This window comes from Trichosurus vulpecula, chromosome 5 (assembly GCF_011100635.1).
Source record: "Trichosurus vulpecula isolate mTriVul1 chromosome 5, mTriVul1.pri, whole genome shotgun sequence".
Taxonomy (NCBI): Eukaryota; Metazoa; Chordata; class Mammalia; order Diprotodontia; family Phalangeridae; genus Trichosurus; species Trichosurus vulpecula.
Window position 1 is genome coordinate 33,665,996 of NC_050577.1, and position 27,377 is coordinate 33,693,372.

The following is a 27,377-nucleotide window of genomic DNA, read 5'->3' on the forward strand; positions in this document are numbered from 1 at the left end:
AGTAGCTAAGGTACTTCACAACAGTATTCCATTTGATCCTCATCGCAGCAAAGTGTGGGAGGTACCATGAGTATCATTTTACCTCTTTTATGGGGAAGCGAACTAAGACTTGGAAAATTTAACTTAGCATCATTGCATTAGTAATATCAGATGTGGATGCCTTTCATCCAAAGTGCAACACATCTTGGTGATGTTATATAATGGAAAACAAAAACAAAACAAAACATTGAACTAATATTCTAGAGACCTGAGGTCAAATCCCAGTTCTGCCATTCATTAGTAAATAGCATGACCTTAGTAAGTCACTTTCTTCTGTGGAGCCTCAGTTTTCTCATCTGTAAACTAAATTTGGAGTAGATGAGCTTTACAACAAGGTGACCTGGGGAAAGAAAAGAGGCAATATAAGTCAGGTGAGTTAAATCACCATGACTACCTTGATAACTATCTCCCCTCAAATTCTGATGGATATACCATGTACATAGCCACCAAAAGCCTGGGAAAGAACATTATCCTCCGGGTCACCAGACCTGCTTCTGGCCCTCCCATCTCTACCATCACTGGAGGCAAAACTCATTGTTAAGAAGAGCCCCCGTTCCTCACCATCACCAACAACAGCTGCTTGCTAAATGCCACCAATCGGCAGGAACTCTGGCCATGGAAGCAACCCCAAAGAAGCAGGTTCTGCTTCTGTCTCAGACCTCACAGTCATCATCAAAGGAGGCAAATTCCTCTGGAGAAGGGGTCAGTCATCCCCACCAACTGCTAGCCAACTACTATTCAGAAGACAGTCAAGCTGAAGCAATAATGCACCTTGAGAGGGAGATGGGAATCAAGTTGAACTACCAACATCATCTTAACCATTATCTATCTCCCCTTGAACCTGAAAAGAGCCAACCCAGGACCTTCAACCCAAGAGCCTTGAAAATGGAAATCTTTTTAGACCATTGCACTCAATTATCATCCTAGGAAGTAGTCGCTGTGGAAATACAACCTTGCAAAGAATCCTATGGGTGCCACAGTCAGAAGACTCAGAAAGGCACGTTCTGTCACCAAAGCCCTTAGCTCTGCCAAATGGTTCAATATCAAAAACTTATAGGATTGTATCAGTGGGAATGACATTAAAGAAGAGACATTACTATCACCTTTGCTCCCTAAGGATCATCTGACTTGCCCCTAAAACCTGCCATATGTGTTGGCTCCCCATTAGAAGGTGAGCTCCTTGAGGGCAGGGAAGGTCTTACTTTTTTATTTGTATCTCCAGCAGTTTGTACATAGGATGTACTTAATAAGTGTTTCATTCCCTCATTCAGTCTAGCTAGAGCATTCTATGATTCAATGCTCATATTCTGAGGTAAATGAACTAGCTTGTGCAGTGCTTGGAGCACTGGGCCTTGAGTCCAGAAGACTTATCTTCCTGAGTTCAAATCCAGCCTCAGACACTTATTTGCTTTGTGGGCAAGTCACTTAACCTTATTTGCCTCAGTTTTCTCATCTGTAAAATGAGCTGGAGAAGGAAATGACAAACCACTCTAGTATCTTTTCCAAGAAAATCCCAAATGGGATTGTGGGAAGTGGATAGTGAGCTGAGGGTGCTAGGACAGGCAGTTGGTGAGACAACTAGTTAGATGTCTGGATTGGATCCAAATACATAATATGAGTTGGTTTCTAGAACTAGCTAATAGATAGATGGAGTGGGCTAGTCTGCACACAGTCAGTCTGCAATCTACTGACTTGGGCCCTTGTGTGGAAGATGTAAAGCTGAATGAAATAACTTCCCCAGGGCCTGGGGCCTGGATTCTGGAAGACAGTAGTGTTGGGGTTCAGATCTCAGGAGGTCATGGTCAAGGTGGGGAAGAACAGGTCAAGGTTGTAAAGCTAAAACATAGCACTATGTTCTGGAGATACAAATACAAAAAACAAGAGAGGCATTGCCCTTGAAGAGCTTACGTTCTTCCATGTTCAAGGTGTTACGCTGAATGCTTCTAATACAAAGACAAATATGAAACAACCTGTACCCTAAAGCCATATAATACATTTCACCTTCACTAAAGGAGAATGAACGTACTGACTCTCTTGGAAATGCAGCCCTCAATATGGATGAATCTGAGACAACAGACAATGTGTGCAGGGAATGGTGAAGAACACAGCAGAGGAGTGAAAATGAAATCATATAAAGCCGTGGATTATTTTTGCACTTTTCTCTTTATTCTCCTAAAGATGTTTTGTGCCACACTTTCAAAAGGAGAATGAGATAATATGTGGAAAGCACTTTGCAAATCTCAGAACACTACAGAAATGTTAGATGCTCTATAATGCTAGGTAAAAAGTTGGGCCATTCGCTAGATTCCAAGGGATAAATGAACCCCCCACTCCTTGAAGATTTGCTTTGTGGGACAACAGAAATGACATTAGTAGAACCCATTCATCCTCACTCTGGGAAGCACTTAGCTAGGGAGGACCTCATGAGAACTCCTTGGAGAGATGCATTTTGAGTGGTGCACTCAGATAGCATGGTGCTTCTCTTTGAAATCGCCTTCATGATCCATTAGCAAGGGGAGCTGTGGGGAACTTGCTGCCCTCCATTAATATGATACCCAAGGAAGGGTTTGGAAATTTCTCTTCCCCCATGGAAATCATCACCGTCTCCCCCCACCACCACTTTAACACAAGGTTTGGCTGCAATGAAACATCATTGTAACCACAGGATTCAAAATGGATGAAAAATCTTTTTCTCAAAACCTAGAGCCTATAGATATAAATATATGCATTATAAATATGTTTGTGTATTTTGTCCTTTCCCTTTTTATCCCAACCCAATTTATTTCCAATCACATGGATTTAATGTTTCCCCCATGCATACACACACACACACACACACACACACATACACACACACATACACACACACAGAGTCCACTGGCCTGTAAAATAATATTGTACATCATTTTCCTTATTTCATGGTAGAATTTTTATTAACCAGACATTGAGGCAGGAACATTCCTTTATTTTGGTACTTGGGAGTTTAATAGAGCCCTAGAGAGCAGCCATCTCCATCATCACAAACAAGCTCTCACTGCATTGAAACTGGAGTGCCATCAAACTGGGTACTATGGGATGGAATTAGTTTGAGCTGACGTCACTCTACATAAATGACTTACAATAAACTAGTGTAATGCTTTTTAATGACTAAGGTTTAGACAAATAGAGGTGATGGTGGTGGTTGTGGAAATTTCTTCTTTTCTTAAGTCAGTATAAATTGGGTTATTGTTAGTTTCTTAGAAGATTCCTCATCACCCTTGGGACCACTCAAAGAAAGCACCAGAGAGTTCTTGCCAAAAATAACACACTGCCCGTTTCTCTCTTTTCTATTACTCATGGGGCAGATTTACAATTTGCATACCTTGCTAAAGCTCTGTCTCTAGCTTTAGGGAGGGGGAAAAGGGCAGGGAGCCAGTCCTCTTCCTGATTTTTCTCAGTCATCCTGCCATAGTTGTGTTACTCCCTCTTGGAGCAATGAATCAAACTAGCCTCCCAAGCTATATATTTCTTCAATCTTCAAAAATGTTTGGATTGACTAGTCCTTGATCAGAGGCCAAAAGAGAATGACCCCTGAATTTTCAGTACAAGGTTTTTGGTTAATATCTACCCCGACCCGTCTCAACTGTTATGGAACATAGAAATGTTTAGCCAGAAAAGGAAAAAAAAATGAGGTGGGGGGAGAGAAGAAAGCCAGCTTCAAGTACTTGAAGGATTATCTTACAGAATTAGGATCAGTCTTCTGCTTGGCCCTGAAGGTAAAAACTGACAAATTGTAGAAAGACGGAGATTGGTGACATATTGGTGTAAGAAAAACTTCCATAGTGATTAGTGCTCATTGAAAATGAAATAGGCTTCCCTCCAGATGTAGTCAATTTCCAATTAATAGATATGTTCAAATGAAGGCTGGAAAATCATGTTAGAAATTTGGCGGAGATGATTTTTCTATAGGTATGAGTTAGACCAATTAATAGGGTCATAGATTTAGAACTAGAAACCACCTCAGAATTGAATTCAATAAACAGTTGTTATGCATCAACTGCCTTCAAGCCACTTTGCTTGCTGTTGGAAATATCAAGAGAAAAAATGAAATGGATCTTCTAGTTAGATTCTACTGGAGGAATATGCTACGTATCAAAACAGGAGAAATGAGTGATGAGCAGGAGGTGGCTCTTACCTGTTCCCAAGTGGATTATTGAATTTTCAGTGTAAAATCTGCAAATGCCACAAATCAGGACTTGATTTATTTTTATGATTGTCTAGGCTTAAGGGAATGATGGAGAAATCATTAATAATTTAAATTAAACTTTAAAATTTGCCACAATTTGTCTTTGGAGAGCTGATTGTTAAACACACACACACACACACACACACACACACACACACACACACTCCCCCCCCCCCACCCCGGGAGAACACTAGCAATTAAGGAAATTCGGAAAGGCTTTGTGTTGGAGTTGAGTGTGCTTAGAAATTAAGGGGGATATCAAGACACAGAGGTGAGGAGGGAGTACATTGTAAACCCTGAGGACAGCTTGTACAAATGAATGGACATGGTAGATGGAATGCTGTTTGTATGTAACAGCTAGAGGGCCACTTTGACTGAAATGAAGAGATGATCTCTAAGGTTTCTTCTGGCTGACATTCTATGATTCTGCGGATTTGTTTCCCCTCCCCTGCCTTCCTTTTGTGGTGCTAGCCTCTAGGTTACAACTGCAAAGTAACATCCTGACAATTCTCCTGAGCCGGGGTGCATGAAGGATGGATGAGAGCACTACATCTGAAAAATTGTTCTGTGGTGAGCTGAAATGGGGTCACCACAGACAGGAGAGGTAGAAGAAACATTTGAAGGAGACATGGGAGTACAGTGACAAATGATATGGCTGAAAAATAGCAGTGACAGACAAAGTGGCCTGTTTCCTGGCTGGTGAAAATGAAGCAGCTCTTTCAAAGTGGAGGCATGAGACACACCGAGAGGCAAAGAAAGAGACAATAGCAGACATGGCAAATAGCAGCTGCAATCACAAACTATAAATTGGGGGGAAGGGCATGGAGCCACTCCTTTTTTCTTTTTTTCTAATTCTTTTCATTTTGTTTGATTCTTGACGTCTTGTATAGTCATTAGTTTCCACTTGGCCCATTCTAATTTTTAAAGAATTATTTTCTTCAGTTAGCTTGTGTACCTCCTTTGCCATTTGGTCAATTTGATTTTTAGAGGAGTTGTTTTCTTCATTCCAAGCTGTTGACTCCTTTTTCATAGTTCTTCCTAACTCTCATTTCTTTCCCAATTTTTTTTCTACCTCTCTTACCTGATTTTTAAGATCCATTTTGAGCTCTTCCAAGAGGTTTTTTTAGGCTTGAGACAAATTCATATTCCACTTTGACACTTCACATGTAGGCATTTTGACGTTGTGCTCTTCTAAGTTGGTGTTTTGAAATTCCCTATCTCCATAGTAACTTTCTATAGTCAAAGCTCTCCTCTGTTTCTTCCTTATTTTTTAGACCATTTCTTGACTTTTGAAGTTGAACTCTGCTGCTGGGGCACAGGGGACACTATCCCAAGTTTCTTATGCTGTGGGCCAGGGGCCTGGTCACTGGGTTCCAGGTCTTACAATTTGCCTTCTGAGCTGAGGCTGGAGGCCTCACTGCTGGTCGACTGAGCCAGGATGACTGAGGGTGCCTCCGTTGCTGATCTGTACTGTGGCTAAGAGCCTCCCACCACCTCAGGGACTAGGTTGCACTCCTCTTTAACCCAAGTGAAACAGACCTTTCCTGAACTTCCTAAGTTACCTTGGTCTTAAAATTGTTTCTCTCCATCTTTTTCTGGTTTTGGTTGCTCCAGAATCCATTTAGAGGCTTGATTCATTGTTTCTGAGAGAAATAGGAGAGCTCAAGCAAGTTCTTGGCTTCTCTGTGCCATCTTGGCTCCACCCTCTGGGGCCACTCCCAAGTTGAATACATATTCAGCTCACAGATTTGTCCCTTCAATCACACTAGGTGTAGCTAGGTAGCATATAAATAGAGATTTCAAATCCAGCCTGATACTTATTACCTCTGTGACACCTAAGCAAGTGGCTTAAATTCTTTGTCCATCATACTTCAACTATAAAAGATAAAAATAGCGTACATAACTCAGAGAGCTTTAAAAATCAGATGAGATAATGTATCTGAAGCGCCATGCACTAGCTTACACACCTATGATCACAAAGCCTAGAAAGTCATGTCTGAGTACATAGCACAGTAACCATGGAAAAAAGTTGAAACAGAGAGCAAGGGAATAACTGAAATCGGCTGAAATACAGCCTCTTTTTCCCCCTGAATATCAGTCTGGAGAGGCCTGGTCTGTGCCTTAAAATTGCCCTTTGAGAAGAGCATGAATCTAATTTAAACCTGACTGAAACAAAATCCACCCTCTGGAAATATGTATCTCTTCAGATAATACTACAGTAATTCATTTTGGTTCCACCAAGGAGTTTATTGGCCTGGAGGAAATCAGATGCAAGCTGACACACTGAAATGGGTTGTGTATATAACCTGAAAACCAAAAGAACTTGCCTTGCCTTTCCACAATTCCCCCCTCTCACATCCTTTTATTCATTCATTTGTTCTAGAAGCATTTGTAAAAGGTCATGTGCTGAACCACACTCCCTGAGGTAGAGAGGCAGAAAGCTCTATTTGTGCCCTCAAGAGACTGCAATCTAATCACAAAGACAGAATCATATTACTTTTTTAGAGGCAGCATTGTATAAAGGATAGAGTGCTGGCTGGGGAGTCACAAAGACCTGAGTTCAAATCCAGGCTACAACACTTGCCAGTGGGATGAGTGATCTGGTTCAGTGCTTAAACCTGTTTGTGCCTATTTCTTCATCTGTGAAATGAGGGGATTGCCTCTTAAAGTCCATTCCAGCTCTGTGTCTATGATCCTACCCTTAGTTTTTATTTACTTTGTATATGCGATACTGATTTATCTGCCTGTATGCTATCTCTCTCCTCCCCCATTAGAATATAAGATCGTGTTGGGCAGTAACTGTTTCATTTTAGCTCTTTTTCTTCAGAATCTAGAAGAATTCCAGGCACATACTAACCACTTAATAAACACTTACTGAATAAATGGATGAATGACGATGCTTCAAAAAATCCTCTTCTTTCTGATCACAGGGGGATTATAAGATTCCACTCCATCCAGTTCTTACCACCCTTCTCCTGCCATGTCCTAGCTTCAGGAAAAGGAGCAAAATGCTGTTGCATCAGTTCCCTTCAGTGGTTCCCTCACCTGGACTGCCAAAACTCACCTTGAGCCCAAGAGCCTAGGGATGTTAAAAACCTACCTAAAACTCATTTCTCAATGATGAACAGACCTCCGCCCAGTCATACCTTCCTCATTCCCCTCATTCTGAATCCTTGGCTGTTGTTACTCAGTGTTCAAAACCAATTATCTGCCCCTCACTGCCCAATTCCCATATCCCTCAACCCAACTTCCCATTGTCCCACACTGTTACTCACTCCTTCCACTTTCCAGAATTCTTGGTCTATTAGTAGTAAACTTGCTTTCATATTAAATTGTTTCCCTGGGGGGCAGAGCCAAGATGGCGGCTGGTAAGCACGGACTAGAGTGAGCTCCCTACCCGAGTCCCTCCAAAAACCTATAAAAATGGCTCTGAACCAATTCTAGAACGGCAGAACCCACAGAACAGCAGAGGGAAGCAGGGCTCCAGCCCAGGACAGCCTGGATGGTCTCTGGGTGAGGTCTATCCCACACGGAGCTAGGAGCTGGGAACGGAGTGGAGCAGAGCCCAGCCTGAGCGGCGTGGACGATCCAGACCACAAGCCGGGCGGAGGGGGCCCTAGCGCCCTGAATATGTGAGCTGCGGCAGTTACCAGACCCCTCGACCCACAAACACCAAAGACTGCGGAGAAGGTTAGTGGGAAAAGCTGCGGAAGTGGAAGGAGTTCGCGGTTCGGCTTCCAGCCCCAGGGACAGTGGAGGTGGGGCAGCTACAGCTGTTGTTACTTCCGGCTCCAGGCCCACCTGGTGGGAGGAATTAAGTGGCGGATCAGAGCAGGAGTACAACAGCCTGCTGAAGATCTAAGCCCAGTCTGGACTGGGGGTCCTTGGGGAAGGAGTACTGCGGCTCTGACAGAGCTGGCACCTCCCCCCCAAACGTAGAACATAGAACTCGTTATTCTACAAGCAGTCATACCCCACTGAAAAACTCAAGGGTCAAGTTAGTTGGTTGGGAATATGGCCAGGCAGCGAAAACGCGCCCAGATTCAGTCTCAGACTTTGGATTCTTTCTTTGGTGACAAAGAAGACCAAAACATACAGCCAAAAGAAGACAACAAAGTCATAGAGCCTACAACCAAAGCCTCCAAGAAAAACATGAACTGGCCCCAGGCCATAGAAGAGCTCAAAAAGGATTTGGAAAAGCAAGTTAGAGAAGTAGAGGAAAAATTGGGAAGAGAAATGAGAAGGATGCGAGAAAACCATGAAAAACAAGTCAATGACTTGCTAAAGGAGACCCAAAAAAATACTGAAAAATACACTGAAGAAAACAACACCTTAAAAAACAGACTAACTCAAATGGCAAAAGAGCTCCAAAAAGCCAATGAGGAGAAGAATGCCTTGAAAGGCAGAATTAGCCAAATGGAAAAGGAGGTCCAAAAGACCACTGAAGAAAATACTACTTTAAAAATTAGATTGGAGCAAGTAGAAGCTAGTGACTTTATGAGAAATCAGGATATTATAAAACAGAACCAGAGGAATGAAAAAATGGAAGACAATGTGAAATATCTCCTTGGAAAAACCACTGACCTGGAAAATAGATCCAGGAGAGATAATTTAAAAATTATTGGACTACCTGAAAGCCATGATCAAAAAAAGAGCCTAGATACCATCTTTCAAGAAATGATCAAGGAGAACTGCCCTGATATTCTAGAGCCACAGGGCAAAATAGAAATTGAAAGAATCCATCGATCGCCTCCTCAAATAGATCCCAAAAAGAAATCTCCTAGGAATATTGTTGCCAAATTCCAGAGCTCCCAGATCAAGGAGAAAATACTGCAAGCATCCAGAAAGAAACAATTTGAGTATTGTGGAAACCCAATCAGAATAACCCAAGATCTGGCAGCTTCTACATTAAGAGATCGTAGGGCTTGGAATGCGATATTCCGGAGGTCAATGGAGCTAGGATTAAAACCTAGAATCACCTACCCAGCAAAACTGAGTATCATGTTCCAAGGCAAAATATGGAGTTTCAATAAAATAGAGGACTTTCAAGCTTTCTCAGTGAAAAGACCAGAACTGAATAGAAAATTTGACTTTCAAACACAAGAATCAAGAGAAGCATGAAAAGGTAATCAAGAAACAGAAATTGCAAGGCACTTACTAAAGTTGAACTGTTTTGTTTACATTCCTACATGGAAAGATGATGAGTATGATTCATGAGACCTCAGTATTAGGGTAGTTGAAGGGAATATGCATATATATGTATATATGTATGTATATATATATATATATATGTTTATGTATATATATAAGTGAATGTGTATGTAGGTATATATCTATGTGTATGTGTATGTATGTGTATATATATATGTGTTTATGTATGTATGTATGTATATATATATATATATATATATATGTAAAAGAGAGAGAGCAGACACAGGGTGAGTTGAAGATGAAGGGAAGATATCTAAAAGAAATAAAAAGAAATTAAGGGATGAGAGAGTAACATACTGAGAGAGGGAGATAGGGAGACATAGAATGGGGTGGATTATCTCGCATAAAGGTGGCAAGAGGAAGCAGTTCTATGGGAGGAGGGGAGAGGGCAGGTGAGGGGGGAATGAGTGAACCTTGCTCTCATCAGATTTGGCCTGAGGGGGAATACCATACATACTCAGTTGGGTATCTTACCCCACAGGAAAGAAGAGGGAGGAAGATAAAAAAAAATAAAAGGTGGGGGGATGATGGAGGGGAGGGCAGATGGGGGTGGAGGTAATCAAAACAAACACTTTGGAAAGGGGACAGGGTCAAGGGAGAAAATTCAATAAAGTGGGATGGGTTGGGAAGGAGTAAAATGTAGTTAGCCTTTCACAACATGAGTATTGTGGAAGGGTTATACATAATAATACATGTGTGGCCTAGGTTGAATTGCTCAACTTCTTAGGGAGGGTGGGTGGGAAGGGAAGACGGAAGAGAATTTGGAACTCAAAGTTTTAAAATCAGATGTTCAAAAACAAAAAAACTTTTTGTATGCAACTAAAAAATAAGATACACAGGCAATGGGGCGTAGAAATTTATCTTGCCCTACAAGAAAGGAAGGGAAAAGGGGATGAGAGGGGAGGGGGGTGATAGAGGGGAGGGCTGACTGGGGAACAGGGCAACCAGAATATAAGCCATCTTGGAGTGGGAGGGTAGAAATGGGGAGAAAATTTGTAATTCAAAATGTTGTGATAATCAATGCTGAAAACCAAATATGTTAAATAAATAAATTGCACTTTAAAAAAAAAATTGTTTTCCTTTTCCACTCCTTTCTTCTTCTGGTTCTTACTGAGATCTGGATCCCTCCTGATGAAAACCTTGCTGGCCTCCCTTTCCAGTACTGGCTGTGCTTCCTATTATTTCCATTATTCAAGGTCAAGGTAGGAGAGCTAGAATGTTCTTTGCTCCCCATTGCCTCTTGCATACTCACGCTCTAGCATTATCACTCAACGATCTCTCTTCCTTTATGATTAACTTAATCTATCACCCAATCAAAATTCTGGTGGTAGTTGTCTACTAACCTCCAGAAAAATCTTCTTTCCCCAGTGACTTCAGTGCCTGGTGCATAATCTTTCTCTCCTTCTTAAATCCTGTTCTCATACTAAGGGACTTCAACTTATATTTTGGCACATCAAATAACTTAGCCTCCAAGCTCTTCAACTTACTCATTGTCGTGACCTATTCTACCTCAGCCACACAAAGACGATCATAATTTTGATCTTTTCACTACCCATAAATGCACCACTTCCATGTTTGTGAAGTCTGAAGTTCCCTTTTCTGATTAAGAATAGGTCATGACATAACAACTTCATTACATTATATTATTATTAAACTACTAGATGAGGGAAATACTATGGATATAGTTTCCTGCAATTTTAACAAATCTTTTGATCAAATATTCCAGATAATTATTGTATAGAAAATGGAGAGAGATGCCTTAGGAAAGAATAGAATCAAATAGATTCAATATTTCTTTGATTTGCTACATGGATATTTTATGGAAGATTTCTAGAAAAAATCATGGTAAAAAAACTCATATAGTGAGGTGTACAGACATTGTGACTAGAGAGAGTACACACCTTAATGAAAGTATTGATTCCTTGAAGAATGCATATGCTGTGTATACGTGGAATGTGTGAGTATTCATGAGCATTGATATAATGACTTTTCAATAAGGAATTAAGTCATACCTTCTCATGTCACCAATGACTAGCTTACATTAATATAGGTTTGCTAATTAGTTAATACAGGTTAGTAGTAATTGAATTCAATTAACATATACTGATGGTCTTGGGGAGGCATACTCTGTAGAAAAGAAGACTTAAAAGATGCAAAATTTATATTCCATCATTTGAAGGATTGTGATACAGATGAGTGATTAGATTTGTTCTGTTTGGTCCTAAAGGGTAGAGCAAGAGAAAATAGGCAAAAATTTCAGAGAGGCATGTTTCTGCTCTGTATAATTATTGTAACCAGTGCCCTTTTCACCTGGGTTCCAGAAAGCTACTCCAGGTTTAATATACCTTATTAGTCAGCATCCACTTAAAAATCACAACTCATGAGCCCCCACTGATGTGTTTACTTTTAACTACTAGATCAATCAACACATTAATTCAAAACCAAAGACATTTTATCATTTACTATAATAATATAAGAGATAAGAAAAATCCCCCATACACCTATGGATACCCTTTCTTACTGATGACCACAACATCAGTCAAGGACACAAGGGCCATACATGAAGAGAATATATACATGAGAAACATGTGAATATTTCTTGATATTTATGTAAATATCAAGTTATGCTTATAAGAAATGGCCTCTGATGATATCATCTTGCTCCTCTCTTCTTGGGAGGATCTTCTAACTGAAAACTATCAGTGAGACTATTTTCGCTTAACTCCCTTTGATGTTCTCTAGCCAAAATACCTGCTCTCTTGGGCAAATCTATTGTATTGCTGCTATTACTGTTTTGTACTGCCATCTGTTGGTCTTTGCTGCTGACCTGCCGTTCTTGGCCTCCATTTCTGTTCTTCACCTAGAATTCAAGTTCCTTATGCATTCATTATGATTTGATCTCTACCAATGCACCCATTCAATTGACTTCAAAAGCTTTTTCTCTTCTTAAAGACTTTCCTTTGAACTTTTTTTTAGTCTGATGATACTCAGCCTAACTCTACCTGATACATGGCTTAAAATGTCTTTAAAATTCTATTATGCTCTTGGGTTTTTGCCTAGGTCACCTTCAAATGACTCCATTTGGCAAAACGTAAAAGAAAGTTGGTGAACTGGAGTGAAAGGATTCCTTTAGCCCTCATTATTTACCATTTAAATCAAGTGTGGAGGGAAAAAAACTGATAGAAGGATGTATAAGATGAAGAATCTGGTTGCTTTTGTGCTACTTCCCCTTAGTAACCTAAACCACTGCCCTTCCAACATAAGCAAAGCTTTCCAACAGTTAGACCTATGCAAAAGTAGGGTATACTGCCTTAGGAAGATGTGGTTCCCCCTCACCAGGGATCTCCAAGCAAAGGCTGAATAATGGCTTGCCAGGCAATATTGAAGAGGAGATCCTTGTTTAGGTCTGGATTAGATTAGATGGCCTCTGAGGAAGCTTCCAACTGTAAGGTTCTGTGATTCTCTGAAGTGCTGAGAAACAGAAATACCCACATATACATGCATACCATTGCTTCATTTCTGATTACTTTGAACAAGACTGCCCTGCTTTTTGCTTCTTTGCTTGTTTATTCATTTGTTTCTAGCAGCCCATAGCTAATTCACATCACTTCCAATGATACTTCTTTATACGCCTAAGGGGTACTTTCTGCATAGCCTGTCTAAGGTGATCCTATCTCGATTCATGTAGCACAGTTCTTGTATTTGCTAAGCTTATAATCTAGTAAGAGGGAAAAGATACCACTCCCATCAATCAAATCAGCAGATATTAATTAAGCTCCTACCACATGATAAGTACTATAGCAAGGGTACAAAGCCAAAACTAAAACATACCCTTCCCTCAAGGGGAACACACACACATAGTAAGCACTACATAAATGTAGTTGTAGTTGTTCAGTCATTTTGGTCGTGTCTGACTCTTCATGACTTCATTGGGGCTGTTCTTGGCAAATACACTGGAGTGGTTTGCCATTTCCTTCTCCAGGTCATTTTACAGATGAGGAAACTGAGGCAAAGTGACGCCCAGAGTCACACAGCTAGTAAGTGTCTGAGGGCAGATTTGAACTCAGGAAGACAAATCTTCATGACTCCAGGCCTAGTACTCTATCCACTAAGCCACAGCTGCCCCCTTATAAATGTTAGTTTTTAATAGCTATAAGGCTGAAGAAGTAAGTAGGCTGGATGGAGTAAGACTTTATAGAGCCTTGAATGACAGAATAAAGAAGCAATAGCTTAAAGTATAGAGTCATGGAACATTATAGCTTGAGGGAACTTTAGAGGTTAAATAGACTCAACCATTTTATTTTACATATGTAGAAACTGAGGTTCAGACAAAGGTGACAGCTTACTCTAGATTACACAAATAACTAGTGAACAAGCCGAGACTAGAATCCCAAATTCTGGTCCAATGTTCTTTGTCTTGTTTTGAGAGGTATCATGATATGATAGAAAAAGCTGGACTTTGAATTGTCTTAGTTAAAAAAATACACACACATATGTGTATGTGTATATATAGCTATGTATACGTATGTGTGTATAGGTAGATATGTAGATATCTACACACACATACCCAGTTTCAGACACAAAATGACTGTGGGCAAGTCCCTTTTAGAGTTTCTTTATTTATCTGTCAAATGAGGACAAGATATTTGTGTACCTAATTCACAAAGACTTCATAAGGGAAGATTTTAGGCTTAACTAAATTTAGGCTTTATATTTCCCTAAATATTATTAGGCTTAGCTTAAACTAAACCTTAAAGAGTATATACATGTGAATTATTGGTATTTCCAGAACTGTCTCTCTAGATGGAATTATTTTTTTTCTTTATTTTATTGAACATCTCCTTATATTCTTTCAAACCTAATTGCTAAGACCTGTTTTCATCCATAACAGGATGCCCTAAGGTGACTTGATATAACCTCAGTAGCACACTTATTAAGTGCCTACAATGTGCCAGGTACTGGTCTAGGCATTGCAGATACAAAGAGAAAAGTAGGTAAAAGTATGTAAAAACATATCAGGTCAAACTTGTACCTTAGAAAAATTGTTTAGCAGCTCAATGGAGGATAAACTGGAACAGAGGGAGACAATGCCTCAGACACTAACTGTGTGAGCTTGGGCAAGCCACTTACCTTCTGTTTGCCTCAGTTTCTTTATCTGTAAAATGGGGATAACAATAGTATTTACCTCCTAGAGTTGTTGGGAGGACCAAATGAAACAATCAATTTAAAGGACTTAGCATAGTACGTGGCTTATAGCAAGCACTATATTAATGTTAGCTATCATTACTGGCTCTCGTGTGTGTGGCATCTAAGAGGACATATAAGGGCTGCAACGGCAGGACTGATTCTCCTCATCCTGCCCCCGAGGTGTGTGAGGATCCCAGGGCCAACCTGGATAGTATCCAAGGAAAGATGACTTCCCCTGGGCTGTGATTGAAAATGCTCTCATAAAGGCAACCCTCTTCAAAACATGGCCTGAAAAACCTGTCCCAAGGACTATAATCTTAAATGTAAAGATTTATTTTTGTGGGTCTTGAGTTTTCCGAGCTATTAAAATAGAAATATTATTAGAGAAGTATAGCTCTCACCTTTGCTTTCAAGTCTGATAGAAGGTATAAAAGGTTGGTGTCTGTGGGTGACGGAAGGCTGACCTGAAAAGAAGAGAAGGTTGAGAGTATCTTTAGCAAAACTGAGGTGATGTCAAAGAAAAGCTTCAGCTACTTGATCATCATGCCATTGTCCAGGTCTTCGGGCCTATTTCCCTACCCTTCACGTATGGGAACAAGGCGATACTTTCCCAGTGTAGAAAGACTCTCTCTCTCTCTCTCTCTCTCTCTCTCTCTCTCTCTCTCTCTCTCTCTCTCTCTCCCTCTCTCTCTCTCCTGCCTCTCTCTCTCCTGCCTCTCTCTGTCTCTCTCTCTCTAAAATACATGCACACACACACACACACACACACACACACACACACACCCAAGGCTTTACTCCACAGACCTATGTAATCCCTTCCAAGAAAGGTGAGAAATCTAGTTCTTTAAGTACTTCTAGGAAAGGTACAGAAAGCAGTACAGCTGTACAAACATTTCCCAAGAAGAATATTTCACAATAATTTTCTCTCCACTGAAATATTATGCAAAATGGAGAATAGCTAGCATTTCTGTAGCTCTTTAATGTTGGTAATGTGCTTTACAAATATTCTCATTTGCTACCCACAACAATCCTAGAAGGTGGGTGCCATTATTATCCCCATTTTCCAATCTGGTTTCCAACATTGTCATTCTAACAAAACTAATCTCTGCATAGTCATTAATAATATCTTGGTTGCAAATTCCAATGGCCTATTCTCAGTACTCAATCTTCTTGACCTCTCTATAGCCTTTGACACTGTCAATCACTATCTCCTTAACACTCTCTGTTCTCTAGGTTTTGAGGACACCACTCCCTCCTATTTTTCCTATCTGATTGTTCCTTCTCTGTCTCATTTGATGGATCCTCCTCCAGGTTATAATCACTACCCCTACTATCCCTCAGGGATCTGTTCTAGGCCCTCTTCTCTCCTCCTCTAATGCTTCACTTGTTGATCTCAGCAGCTCCCATGGATTTAATTAACATCTTTATGCTAATGATTCTCAAATTCATATTTCCTGCCCCAATCTCTCCACTGACCTCCAATCTCACACCTCCAAATGCTTTTAAGACATTTTGAACTGGATTCAATATGTCTAAAAGAGGACTCTTTATCTCTCCCCCTAAACCCTCCGCCATTCCTACCTTGCCTATTACTATAAAGGGAAAAACCATTCTTCCAGTTCCCTAGGCTTACAACCTAGGGGTCATCCTGGACCCCTCACTTTCAACCCTCATATGCAAGCTGTTGCCAAGTATGTAGATTTCACCTTTGCAATGTTTCTTGAATACTCTCCCTTCTCCCCTATGACATTGCCCCCACTCTGGAGAAGAAACTTCATCACCTCATACCTGGACTATTGCAATATCTGCTGGTATGTCTGCCTGCCTCAAGTATCTCCCCACTGCAATCCATCCTCCAGTCAACTGATTTTCTTAAAACTTAGGTCAGACCATGTTACGGAGTAAGGAGTTACTCAACAAAGTCCATTAACTTCCTATTGCTTCCAGGAACAAATAAAAATGCTGTTTGGAATTCAAAGCCCTTCATAACCTAGATCTCTCCCACCTTGACAATCGTCTTACACCTTACAACAGGTATTCTTTCATCCAGTGATATTGATTTCCTGGATGTCCCATGAACAAGACATTCCATCTCTCAGCTTGAGGCATTCTCCTGGCTGTCCCCTGTTCATGGAATGTTCTCCCTCCTCCACCTGACTACTGACCTCCCTGGCTTCCTTTGAATCGTAGCTAAAATCCCACCTCCAACAGGAAGCTTTCCCCAATCCTTCTTAACTTCAGTGCATTTCCTCTGTTAATTGTTTCTTTTTATCCTGTATATAGTTTGCTCTGTATATATTCATGTGCTTACTGTTACTTCCATTAGATTTTAAACTCCTTGGGAGCAGGGACTGTTCTATCTATCTATCTATCTATCTATCTATCTATCTATCTATCTGTCTGTCTATCTATCTATCTACTTACCTACCTATCAATCTATTTATGTATCTATGTATCTATCTAACTATCTATTTTTGCTCCTTTTTGTATCTCCAGGACTTAGCAAGTGCCTGGCACAGAGTAGGTCCTTAATAGATGTCTATTTACTAATTGAGGCAGAGAGAAGTTACCCGATTTTCCCAGGATCACAGAGCTAGTACGTATCTAAAGTTAGATCTGACCTCCAGTCTTCTTTACTCGAGGTCCAGCACTCCATTCACTCCACCATCTGGCTGCCTAAAAGAAGACTCTCCTGAGAATAGCCACCTTCCTCCCTTCCCTCCCAGCAAGAAAAAGTGAAAAGCACCATATCTGAAACTGGAAGACAAGTTTAAGTTTCAGTTCTCACCTCAATATGACTCTGTTTCCTTTTCTGCAAAGGGAAGAAGAACCTTTATCCCTGGACCTGGAGTTTCATTGGTACAAGAACCTACCTTCTGTTAATGCAAGTGGGCACCCTCTCTGCACCTGATCATCTTGGAGAGTTTCCCAGAGCACTGAGAGGTTGTGACTGGTCCCACATCCAGCATATGTCAGAGGTAGGTAGGAGCCCTGTTTTCTGAGGCAGACTCTTTTACCACTAAACCATGCTATCACATAAGGAAATAATAATGTTTAGAGCAATCTTGAAATATGAAGGAATTAGGAACTCATTCCCTTGAGCCCTTATATCCCTTGTATTTTTTCGTTTTCTTTTCCTTTTGGCTATTGCACCTACCTTCATCTTCTGATGTCATTTTTATTATAAACTAAAGCAAAATAGCCGATTCTGCTTTTCAAACATGTTATCAGTGAAGCAAGAAACCTTTGGAACCTCAAACTGATAGCAAGTGATAAATGGGGCACAGGTCCCTTCTTGTCTCATAAAATCACCTTTTGTGTGATGGCTGGGATATTGATCAAGCATCACAGGTCCTGTTGCAATGTCAAAAACGGTTTTGCTGGCTAATGAAATTCTCAATGTGATAGGGTAGTTTTTGTTCCCCTCTTTGCTTTATTGTTACTCTTTTTCTGCGTGTTTCTGTGTGGATTACAGATTTATGCTAGCTAACATACCACTCCCAGGAACTGTCATTGGACAGGGAGGCATACTTTACTTGAGGCAAAAGTCAAATAATAAAATTTATTGATATACAATAAACGTTAAAACATTTTCTGTCTTTTGAAATCTTTTAATCTACGATAGGCCCACCTTTTGCCATCACTTGTTTTACATGATGGACATTGATTTCACAAGATATTGACAAATATCTTTATCATGACACTTCATTTATCACATTATATTTTAACCATGTTCATTGTTTGTTGATTAGTGGTTTTAGTCATTCTACAAATGAGAAACTGATGCAAACAGGGTGAAGCGACTTGCCCAGGGTCACACAGCTAGAGTTTGAGGCTACTTTTGAACTCAGAAAGGTGAATCTCCCTGATTCCAAGCTCAATATTCTATCCACTGTGCCACCTAGATGCAAATAGTCTAATTTTCTAGATCTAGCATTGATTATAGTTCATAAATTTTAATGAGATTTAAATCAAAAGTTCCCAGGCCACTGAACTGTGTATGTGTGTGTATATATGCTGCTATTATTATCCACATTTTATGATTGAGGAAAACAGAGGTTAAAAAACTTGCCCAGAGTCACATGACTCCAGATCCAGCTGTCTATCCAATGTACCACCTAGTTGACTAGGAAGAGAAAACCCTCTTCTCTTTCCAGAAGAATAATCCTCCTCTGGGGCAAACAATATGAGTGTGTGTGTGTGTGTGTATATATATATATATATATATACACACACATACATACACATATGTGTGTATGCATATATATGTATAAATGTCTGTATATGTATATACATATATATATGTATATACACACCTACATATGAATTATGGGTAGAATAGGTGGAAAGGTAAACCTCTGGAAAGAAAGCATTACCAGCTGTAGGAACCAAGAGAGACCTCTTAAGAAGGTGAACCGTAAATTGTGTCTTTGGAAAACCAAAAGGCAGAAGTGAAGGGATAGAGTATCTTGAGAAGTATAGCCAGAATGATCCCACATGCAGCAAAGTGACACTCATCTTCTGATTTAAATGCAATATCAGAGCCAAGTTCCAAAGAATTCAAGTGTCTGCACATCATTAATTCTTATATCTTTAATAAAAAAAATTAAAATACAAGAGGTTTCATTGTCTTCATTTTTGCAGATTCAAGAAACTTCATTGGGATCATGGAATCCCTGGTTTCCTTCAGGACTCAACTCAAGCCCAGCTTCTTTATGAGGTCTTTCCTTGTTCCCCAGAGTTGTTAGTGAGTTCTCATTCTTCCCTTATCCAACTTGCTTTGCAGTTGTTTCTCATGTGTCTGTATGTGCCTAGATGGGTGCATACTTTGTTGGGCTTTTTTGTTTGTTTGCTTGTTTTTTTCAAACCACTATTAGAATGCAAGCTTCTTGAGAGTGGAGACTTTTGTATCTAGCACAGTGCCAAGCTCATAGCTTATGTTTACTAAATGATTGACACCTAATTGATTGTAGTAGGATCATAATATCTAAATACGAAAGGAAATTTAGAAGTCTCTCATTTTGCAAATGAGAACGCTGAGGCCCAGAGAGACTCCATGAGTTATCTAAGGTCACAGACACAATTACTGGCAGAATAAGGATTCAAACCCAGATTCTGTGATGCCTAAACCAGTGTTCTTTCCACTGTGAATCATTGCCTCCCTTTAAATGCCATACTTAATGTCATCTATCATAGAGGTTGAACCAGTACCTGGCATTTCTGTCCCCAAGCCTAATTTTCATTCCAGGCTGTTCCTAGCTTGCTTTTGAGGGGGATTCTATGATTCAGCTGCTCAGCCACAACTACACAAAGTCCCATGTGCCAACATGATGCCTTCCCTCAGTCTCAGTATATTTTTGGTTATAATAGTTCAGCTGAACTCTGTCCTTACTCTATTTCCATATTCAGCAAAACACCCACCAACACCCATAGAATATTATCTAAGTTCAGTTGATTTGTCAGAGTTTGGCTTGACTTCAGGTTTTGAGAAACAACTCCCAGAATTCCAGAATGCCACTTAGTTCTCTAATTTGCCTTTAGTTGTTGATGTTCCTTTGCTGAGTCTTAAAAAGTGTAAAGAAGCTCATTGTTGTGGAAGACTTATTTCCTATATGCTAGTTCCTAGGGCTTGAGCAGATGAGAACATTTCTTAGGATTTCACCTAGAAGGGTCAGCCACTTCCTGGTGGCTTATTGGGCTCTGGGCAAATAGTCGAGTTTCCTTTCATGCATGAGTGAGAATTTGTGGAATTTGCTTCTTGTTCAATCAGAATTTCTCCTGCAGGGCAGAAAGAGCCCTAGGGGGCTGTTAATCCAATCTACTGGCCACGGGCTTTGTATGTCACATGTGAAGCAGTGCACAAGTATAACACTCACCACAAACACTAAGGCCCTGTGATATATGGACTTCACCTGCTCTGGAACCAAAGGCTATAATAAAGTTTACAGTTTATAAAACACTGTCTTAAATATTTATGTGCTCTGTAGGTACATGGGGTCTGGTTTGCAACTCTGCATGTAATAAGGTTGTAGAAAGAAGGCTGATCTTTAAAAGGAAACCTTATATCTTGTATGAAGCTGGGCATACAGTACTTTCCATGTCCCATTTGTCTCACTGTTTGGAGAGGTCAGGAAGGGAAGAGAAGAGGAAAGAAGAGCCTCTGGCAACATAGGAAACATACTGGTTATTGCTGAAAGTGATTCATTAAGAAGTGATTGTTTTAACAAATAATTGGGGGAAAAATGAAATATATATTAAAAAAGAAGTTAGGGATTTTTAAATATATTTTTAGAAGTTAGGGATCCCATAAAGGGTAAAGATAAAAGAATATTTTTTTTGGCTTTTGGGGGGGGGGTAGGGCAATTGGGGTTAAGTGATTCACCCAAGGACACACAGCTAGTACATGTGTCAAGTGTCTGAGGCCGGATTTGAACTCAGGTCCTCCTGACTCCAGGGCCAGTGCTCTACTCACTGCACCACCTAGCTGCCCCCCTAAAAATATAATTTTTGACTCAATGGATTAAGTGCCATAAAGAACGTTAGTGGTTATCTATTCCAAATCTAACATTTTATAGCTCAAATGAGAAAACATATAGTAATTGATGATGGTGATGATGATAACAATGATAGCTAGCCTTTACAGGATGTTTTAAAGTTTCCAAAGTGTTTTACACGCAATAGAAATATGGGTCTAAAGTGTTCTATCTTACAACAGCTCTGTGAGATAACCACTGCTGCTTGTTATACAATTGAGAAAACTGAGGTTTAGAGAAGTTAAGTTATTTGCCATATGATGTACAACTAGTGTGCCTAGAATAGGGTTCACAACTAGGTCTCTCTGACTCCGAGTCTGATACCTAGCATTTGGTAAGGTCCCTAAATGCTTGTTGACTGACTTAACTAGCATGTCATGTGCTATCTAAAGCACTTTGTACATGGGCCTACTGCTGTTATTGTTTTGCTACAGATAAAACTGGAGATGAGAAGGATCATTGATTCAGAGCTGGTCGGGGAAGGGGGAATCTTAGAAGACATTTCATGCACCCCACTTCGTTTTAAAGAGTGATGAAATTGAAGTCTTCAGAGGGTAACTGAGATGGCAAAGTCACACAACTGCCTCCAACAGAGGGCCTTTAGCCATTTTGCAGGTGAGGAAACTGAGGACGCAAAAGATCAATTGACTTTCCTCAGATGAAACAGGTAGTAAGCATCAGTGAAGATGTCAAGACTCCAAAGGCAGGACTCTTTCCATCACACTGTGTTGTCTCTTTCCCAGTCTTCTTCCCATGGCTCTCCTGTGCAAACAATTATTCTTCTACTTACCTCAATGAATAGTTAACTTTGAAAAAGAAAAAGATATTAGAGGAACAAAGAACCAAACGACATTTAATAATTATTCTCATCTTTAATGAGAAGTTTAAGGACTTGCAACAAGCCACATGAATGAGAGTTTTGGCATGCAAGAAAAGCACAAAGAGAAATGCCTCATAGACACTTTGTGGATATCCAGATCATCTTCTTTGGGGTATTTTCAGATATTATCTATCTATCTATCTATCTATCTATCTATCTATCTATCTATCTATCTATGTATCTATCTATCTACCTATCTATTTACTGTTTCAACAATCCAGCTAGCAGCTGCTGTGGGGGGTGTAAAATCAACAATAACCAGCTCACAGAACGCTGCAAAAGCCCAGGTTCTCTTCGTCTGCTTTACTAAGGAAAGCAATGTTAAGGGGTTGACAGGCTTACTTTAATTCAGCATACAAATACCATTCACTTTGTTCATTGGGGAAAGCCAGCACTCTGAACTTCAGAGCAAATTACAAACAAATTACAAACATCAACAGACAGACCAAATACAATTCATAGTTACCAACATCTAAGTTCAGCCCGGGAGCTCATAACAAGGGCTGGCCCAGAGTCACGCACACCACCACGGCTATGCATCAGAGCTCCAAAAAATAGAAAGGAAACCCCTGGTTTTATATCTTTTTCAGGGTCAAGGGTGAGTCACACATGCGATGCATCCATGTGACCTAAAATCGTCACAAAGAGGCAACTTAAACCCATGTGGTCTAAAAGCCTCTGATGTCACAAACATGTCACTCAAACCCATGTAAACTAGGCTTCCCCTTGAGGCAAGGAAGTTGTCAAGGACTCCTAATTTAATCAAGGAAACAAAGGCCAAACTCTTCAAGGGCACTTGGTTGAACTAAGTGCTAAGAGCCCATTTTGATTGTCAACACATCTACCTATCTGTTTGTCTGTCTGTCTGTCTATCTATGTATCTATCTATATATCTATGTATGTATGTATCTATCTACTACTAGTTCACATATGTATGATACCTAATATATAGTATTAGTATAATACAAGTAATCTAATATATTAATAGTATATATTTCTATATACATATATATACAGTTATGTATATTTTAGAGATATCTTTATCACATATATGTATATCTGAATGTATATGTACTTATGTATATACATATACACATATGTATGCATATATTTGAATATGTGCATATATATTTACATTTATATATGCCTGTACTTGTAGGCATACTTGGGAAACTCAGATATATACAGATAGATAGATAGATAGATAGATAGATATAGATAGATAGATGTACACACATACATATACACATATATATGACATAGATATCTCTTAAATATGCATATCTGTATGTATATAAATATATTTTCAGAAAGATGGGATAATTTCAAATATCTATGTGTGTATATGTATATTGTGTATGAATGTATGTATGTATGTATGTATGTGTGTGTGACATAGAGTTACATATCTGAAAGTATTCCCCCCAAAAAAGAAAGTAACCCAAGGAAAATAATGTTGAGATACATAAAACTTCATTATAAAGAATATATATTTATTACACATAGACATATCTGTATATATGTGTAATAATACACACATGTATGTATATGTGTATGCATGTTTTGTGTGTTCTTTAAAAGAACCGCTGTTCTTTTCATGGGAAACAACAGATAAGAAATCAACAGAGTTCGCTGGCACCCATTTTGTCCACTGGAAGGACAAATGGCTCCTGATTCCTTCGGTGACAATCTCAGAGAAATAATGGCATGTCAGCAAATGAAATGTAAGGGGATGATTATTTATGCAACAGAGACATCTGATTCTCATAAATTAACAAATTAGAAATAGATGTCAACTTGTTGAATGTTCCTGGGGCTGTGTTCCTTCCCTTTATCAACTTTATCTATGATTTATAAAGGCAGAGGCATCAGATTGAAAAATGATAAGGACAATGTGATTTGACTAAAAGACAAATTCAGAGATAGTTCAGGTTTATTTTTTTCAATATTATAAATCTAGTGACAAGACCACTAAAAGACCACATGTATATGCACATATATAATATATTTATATGTAACAGTTATACAAAATTATTGCATATTATTGTATTTCTTTAGGACTCATAGTTTTGAATATATTTAATCAACAAATGTTTAAATTCATTAAGAATACATCAGGCTCGGTGGTAATCACCAGATATACAGATATAAATAGGACACATATCTTATTATTAAGGAGCTTATAATCTAATGGAGAGAAACAACAGTGAACAAAAAAAAATGAAATAAAAGGAGTGTGAGATAAGCTAGAGAACTGGGGGCAGGGGATTACGGAAGGCTTCGTTTCAGAAGGGGTATTCGAGTTGATTCGGAAGGAAGGAAAATATTCCAATGAGGGAGGGAAGATGATACTAGCAAAGACATGGAGATGGGAAAGAGGAGGAGAAGAATGGCAGATGAAGAATACGTCCATTTAGTTGGAATATATAAAATAGAGAGGTGATGTATTTGAGTGGATGGTGAGCTGATCTCAGATCAGGAAGATTCGAATTAAGTCCCACCTTTGACACTCCATTAGTGACCCCAAGCAGTGTCAAATGCTCCAGCAACATTAAGGAGCATAAGAGAGGAGAGTTTATAAAAATGGATTTGGTGATTAAAAAATCATTAGTGATCTTTTTTGACAACTGTTTTCAGTTGAGTTATTGGGCTAAAAGCCAGATTGAAGAGAGAGTGAGTGTGGAAGAAATAGAAAAAGCAAACGAAGTTTTGAAGGGTTTGGCAATGGAAAGACGAGAGAGTTGAGAATGTAATCTATCAGTCCTCAACAGTGTATTTTTAAAGCACCTACTGTGCTTATATATATATATATATATTAGACCAACCTGGCCCTCAGGGCGCTTAAATTCTACTATGGTGTTATAATGTGTTGATAGATAAGTAAAGGTAGGATATGTAAAAAATAAGAAAGGGAACATTCAGTTTGGTTTGTTAATTTTTGGAGAGGGGAGATATCTTATGCCAATTGTTCATGATAGCATGAAGGCTAACTTGTGTTCTAGAAAGGCTATGTGAATGGAAAACCTACTCAGGCAGCTCATACAAAGTCAGAACGCTCAGAATAGGTGACTAAGGACCAGTGCTACCTATTTCAGAGAGACTTTATCACTTTGTCATAGACTTCATGGCAAAAGAGGGCAGGAGGTGCATTTTTCTACCAAGAATCCTTAAGTCATTTAGAGAGGAGTTGTGAACTACAACATGGTACACATACTGAAAAAACAAATCACAGATCTATGAAGCAGAAAGTGAAATATAGAACAGACCTGAGTATCTCAGGATGTTAGGACTGAAGATGTGTGATGCTATGAAAGTATTTGTCCTTTCTTTTAGATTCCCATTTTTCACATGAGTGAAATGGCACAGAGAAATTGAATAATTTGAATGGCTCAGAATCCAATAAAAAGAGAGCTATGGTAATTATGTTCTAAATACATCATAGATAATGTAAATATATTGTAGTATACCATACTATATATACTATGGTATATATATATGTATATATATAGTATACTATATTATACAAACTACATATATGTAGTATATGATACTACATAAATATATATTTATGTATATACACTATATATTTATGTATATACACTATATATACTCTATATAGTATACTACGTTAGAGTTTGTAGAGGCAAACCAAAGACTGACGCTGTACTTACAAGTGTGGATCCACACTATATAGTCAAAAGATCTTGGGATTTGGTCCCACAATATCTTTGTTCAAGTATTGAGTCCATCATTTAGTAACTACGAACTTAAGGGAAGATATTTAAATACTCTAAGGTTATTTTCTTAGCAAAAAAAAAATGTTGATCATAACACTTTCTCTACCAAACAGGAGCTGCCTGGCCCGGTATCCATGACAAGGTAGAAACCTAGAGGAGCATGCATTCTCTATGTAGGATATGTGGGAGTTCATAAACAAGGCTTCAGATCTGTCTAAATAAATACCATCATTATCACATAAAGTCTCCAACCAAGTCAATGGTCCCTTTCCCCTGTGTCACATTATCTCCTTGTAAGAATCTTGAATTTCACTTACTATTACATAATGTCTGTAAATATAAGATGAACTGGAAATCTCATGCAAGTCAATCAGTAAATAAACATTAATTAAGTTCCTGCTATGTATAAGACATCCTGCTAAGCACTAAAGACATTTGCTATTATCCAGATAAAGAAAGCAAAAAAACACCAAACATTTTTTAAAAGTCCAAACACTCCTCAGTTTTCTACCTCTAATTGTGTATTCCCCCATGTTGGATGTGTCCAAAGATCATTTCTCACTCTTCAACTTGAGTCCCTCACTTCTCTGTCAGTTGTTGAAGAACACACTTCATCAATGATCCCCTGGAATTGTGGTTGGTCATCACATTGAACAGGATTGTTAAACTTTCAAAAATGTTTGTCTTTCCAATGTTGTTGAAATTGTATAAATTGTTTTCCTAGTTTCATGCCCTTCATTCTGAATTAATGTATAGAAATGAATCAGTTCTTACAATTTAATTTTTCCCATGTTTCTCTAAAACAATTTTACCCATTATCTATTCCATTTTATAGTATGATTTTATTTTCTTTTCGGTTTGGTCATATCCCCAGCCTTAGTATGTGGACTGAGGGCTTGAACTTGTGTCCAACTTGATTTCCATGCTTTCGGATAGCTTAGGTAGCCCTTGCTTGACCTGAGTTCACTGGCTAAGGCTAGGCTTTGCCTTTTTCAGAATTTGTCTAGCCTTGCCTTTTGCTATTGTTGGGCCCAGACTGCCTGAATGATGGGTTGAACATGGGCTTCCTGGATTCTCAGTTAGCCACAGGCTTCGCAGATGTAGATCTGGCATTTTTCCTCTTGCAGTTTGAGCCCTGGGATAACCCTGCTATAGACACTGGTCTGGTCCTGCCTCCTGCCTTGGATGGGGATAGGGCATCTGCATTGTCTGTATTGTATGCTGTTCTGGTTTTCTGTCCTGCTATGAGACAGGGTTTCTTAACTTTGCATTCCATCTATCACAGCATGTCTTCCCTCTTTACAGCATCAAGATTCTGACAGCCTTTTTGTAAAGTTCTGGAGTGGAGGGTGGAGTTTATATCTTATTCTCTTTGGTTTCTTTATCAATGTCTGTGTGGTGCATTTCTGGAGCTTTACTGGGGTGTTTGTAAGGGATGTAGGCTCTTCTACGTCCTAACATGCTCACCATTTCCCACAATAACACATTTCTGCAGAAATGTTGTTAAAATACTCAGGAAATTTTCTCTGTTTCCAGGCTGTGCAATGATAAGTGCCTTTGGAGGC